The following is a 4296-nucleotide window of genomic DNA, read 5'->3' on the forward strand; positions in this document are numbered from 1 at the left end:
AGGACTCGGATATCGCTTCACGCTCCATTTGCCACTAAAGAGGGTCCCGAGACTTTGTTGTGACGTTTCCTTTTATATGGCGCGCTGGAGAAACAAATGTCATTAAATCAAGAAGCGAATTCAAGAAATTGAATAACAGAACACAGCTATGGGTATCGACTGCAGTGATAAAATACGTTGATTATTATACTTTTGTAATTGATTTTACTTATTTATTACAAATTAGCTGTTGCCCGCGACTTCGTCCACGCAATATTAAGACAAATCAGTAGCCTATAATATGCCCGTCTAGGTCACCTACCCTTCAGTAAAATTCCTATCGGAACAAACGCAGCTCTCGGACAGGCAGACAGACAAAAAAAAATTTAAATGCGATTTTTGGTAATAGCAACGCATTGTATTACCTTCTCGAGATCTGGAAATTTTCTTTTGATATTACAAACAAACACTCCAATTTTATTATATGTATAGATAGAAGATTAGTTATTTGTTAGTAAACTTAAAACATATAGGAAATGTGAATTAAATTCAATGAATAATAATGTTTAGAACAAATTAATTTTCTTTATTCAATTTCCCAAATTTCGTAGTGATCAATAAGAGGCAGGGATCGTGTTTCAAAGTTATTCTACTTACGAAACCTTTAATCCAGCATGTCTAATAAATAACTAAATCTAAGCGGGAGTCGCTTCAAATTACCGCACTCAACTAGTGAAAAGTCGTGATTCACTAGAGTTGGGAAATGTCGTAACGATGTTTAACAGATCGGAATTTAAAGTTAACGATTTTGTATTTTAAACACGTTCTTCAGAGTAAGAAAATTATTCTTCTCTTTAGTCAGCAACAGACATAAAAGACGTTTAAACAACTACAATTCAATGTTTCACTTTAAGTATAATCATGAAAAAAAGAGGATCAGTTATTTAATTAAAAAATAGTACGAGTATTGGAGGAAATATCCTTTTTCTGTGCACCACCATCCCCTCCTACGTCAATGAAAAGAAGATAACGCATCGCAATTACGCTTGTCTATTGGCAACAGTCACTTCATTCCGACGAATTAAGGTGACTTTGTATCATAAATGCTAGAGTTTAGATGTAATAATGGATATAGTTTGGATAAATAATGGATGTTTTAACAGTGGTAGAGTCCGCTTTAACTTCTTCGCACGAATGGGCTGGCTCGCCCGGTGTAATACCACAACCACACAGAAAACAGGCGAGAAGTGGAAGTGGAAGTGTGGTGCCGGAGACCTAATTTTAGTCCATTTTCCTTTCCACCCTTTTCTTAAGAGGAAGGGATTGAAAGGAAAATTGGATTTGACGGTGGAGGAGACGCATATGAAGGGGAAATGTCATCTTTTTGTGCGTTTCCTCCTCCGTCAATTAAGGGTAAGCAACGCATCTGCAATTGCGGATTTTTATAGGCAGCGGTCGCTTTCCATTTCGGTGGTTTCAGGTGGCCGCTTGCTCGTTTGCCACCTTATAATATAAAAAAAAAAATATTTGTAGCTATATATCTACAAAAAGACTCGCTTGGAAGAAAACATAGGCTGCTCATTGAGTTTTTTTTGATTCCGCGCGATTTAAAATTGAAAAAAAAACATTACGTTTTCAATTAAATAAATAGTTAAGAAACAACTAAATATTAAATGAGTTTATTAAAGCAAGTTACGTTATTTGTTTCATGATTTAGACTTAACGAACTTTAGAAGCATTCATAAAATAGCGTTTATCTACGTAATAATTTCACGCCTATAGACAAAAAGGCTTTTATCTTATCAAAACTTTGCAAACGGAGGGATGTATATTAGAGTCACTTTATTCTAAAAGACATTTGAGTTTCTATTACATTGGTAATATTTTATTACCAAAATACAGGAGTATTGTTGCATTATTAATATTTAGTTGTTATGTACAAGTAACTCTAATTAAAATTTTAAATCCAATTGCGAAATGTAAAAAGGAAAATAATCTAAGTTTAAAATAAGTAATACTTTATTAGGTAATAGAGAAACAGGGGTTTAAGCACTTGACTTGTAACAGTGGTTTAAGCACTTGACTTGTAATCTACAGGTCTTAGGTTCGAATCCAGCCATGTACCAATGTGATTCCATTTTTCGAATTTTCATATGTATATAATTTACCAGTCTTTCTAACGGTGAAGGAAAATATCGTGATGCCTGCACATATCGGCGAAGAAATTCAAAGATATGTGTGAAGTCAACCAACCCGCACTGGGCCAGCGTAGTTCACTATGGCCTAGTCACCCCTTATTAGGGTGGGCTCCGAGCCCCTCGGTGGGGACATATAGTGAGCACCAGCTCACTCACTCATCACCAGATGATGAATAGAAACCTTGAAGAAGGAACTTTTCTCTTTCATCCAAATAATACGAATCTTTACTCCATTACTTTTTTTTCGTCACTTGATATTAATAAATTCATATGTACTCTATATGAAATTTTTAATCTGTTATAACACATAATGTTGCTTGCGTTCGTGACGGACGGTAATTACCCACCAGGTGGCGCTGATAATGGCTATAAAACTTATCGCATTCATTGTTCTGACTTAACTGCTTGCTCCGGGAAAATATATTTTAATTACTTATACTCCGCATTATTGTTTTTCGACCACAAATGCCACGATATCTCTTCACAAACGAAAATAAACTATGACCTACATTTTTTAAAATCATTAACGATTTTGTCAAACACGTTTGATTTGGTATAATTCAATCAAACTACATCAAACATCTTAAATGTTATATGAGATAGCGTCAAACAGTGCTCTATTCTATACTATCGTGGAATTTAGTAAACACGTAGACATAAAGTTCAATCAATTACAAGGAGCTTTAGCAATGGCGATTAAAATCGCAACTAGTTTCCTATTAACAAGCTACTAAAATGGTTGTTTTTTTTAATCCGTACTAATATTATAAAGATTTGTATATTGCATATATTAAAATAACAAAAAACTATTAGGCCGTTTTTAAAAATTCTTTCATCACTAAAAATCTACGACATCTGTTAGTATTAGTAAGTGTATTTTCATTATTTTTAAATTCCACGCGAGGAACAGTTAGTATAAAATAGAATTGTAATTAGTACTTTTAAGACCATTGCATTCTTTTCTAGTCCTAAACAAGTTAAAAGACTACAGAAAAGTGAATTTATGGATCCAAAGTCGGTTTATCCTCTAAAATTTATGACACAGCTCGTTTAAAAATTCTATGTTTCTATTTTACACTGGAAGACTGGCAGAGGGAGATAGGAATATTTTATAATTTTACGCTATATAGACTTTATTTTGTATTTCAGTCATAGAAGAGACGTATTTAATATTCAAAAAGCTGTAGAAGCTTAATCTCCGGCAAAATTTTGTTAAAAATTAAATTAATAAAATTTTTAACAATTTTTCTGATCTCATAAAATTTAATATTATCTCTGATTCTTGTACATTGGAAGATATCTTAACATTCTTTCATTTGAAACAAATCTAAACTCATTTTAAATTACTCTATTTAGAAGAATGAATGCTTCACAAAATTTATAAAAATAAACGTTAAAACAAAGCAAAAGTGCTCTTGAAATATCAAAAGGGAATATTTAAATATCAATGTTGTTGTATTGTAGCAAATATTATTCAAAATAAACTCAATCAATGCTGAAGCTTTTCACGTTACAGCTCATTTCTTATTCTGTTTTTAAAATAAATATACAATAAATGTTACTTAAAGTAATCTAAATACAACGAGGTTTCTAAATATTATTGTTTCAATTGTGATTAAAATATCTCTTGGTTGTATTTTAATTATCTCTGACTAGCTGTTGCTCGCGACTTCGCCCGCGTGAGATTAAAAAGTGCCTATGTTACTTACAGATAAATTACCTTTTTAATGGTGAAAGAATTTTTAAAATCGGCCCAGTCGTTTTTTAGTTACTTCAATACATACAAAAATACAAATCTTTTTGTAATATAATATTAGTAAAGATTTAACTGAAGTTAGTAAATCACTCGATTTTTTGATCAAACATCTTACTTCTTACTAAAATTATAAATGCGAAAGTTTAGATGTATGGATAAACTGGTTAATGAATCTCGATGAAAATTGGTACAGATGTAGATGTCTGGAAGAACACTTAGGGTACTTATTTTTGTTTTAATTTCACGGATGGAGTCGCGGGTGAAAGCTGGCTTTTTAATAAATTATTCCGTGTGATTAACAAGTGATTTAAAAGTTGGTCGATGAATTTTGTTATAAAACTTTTGTAATAACTATTATTTAGT

Source organism: Papilio polytes, unplaced genomic scaffold (assembly GCF_000836215.1).
Source record: "Papilio polytes unplaced genomic scaffold, Ppol_1.0 DF821400.1, whole genome shotgun sequence".
In the NCBI taxonomy this organism is placed as follows: Eukaryota; Metazoa; Arthropoda; class Insecta; order Lepidoptera; family Papilionidae; genus Papilio; species Papilio polytes.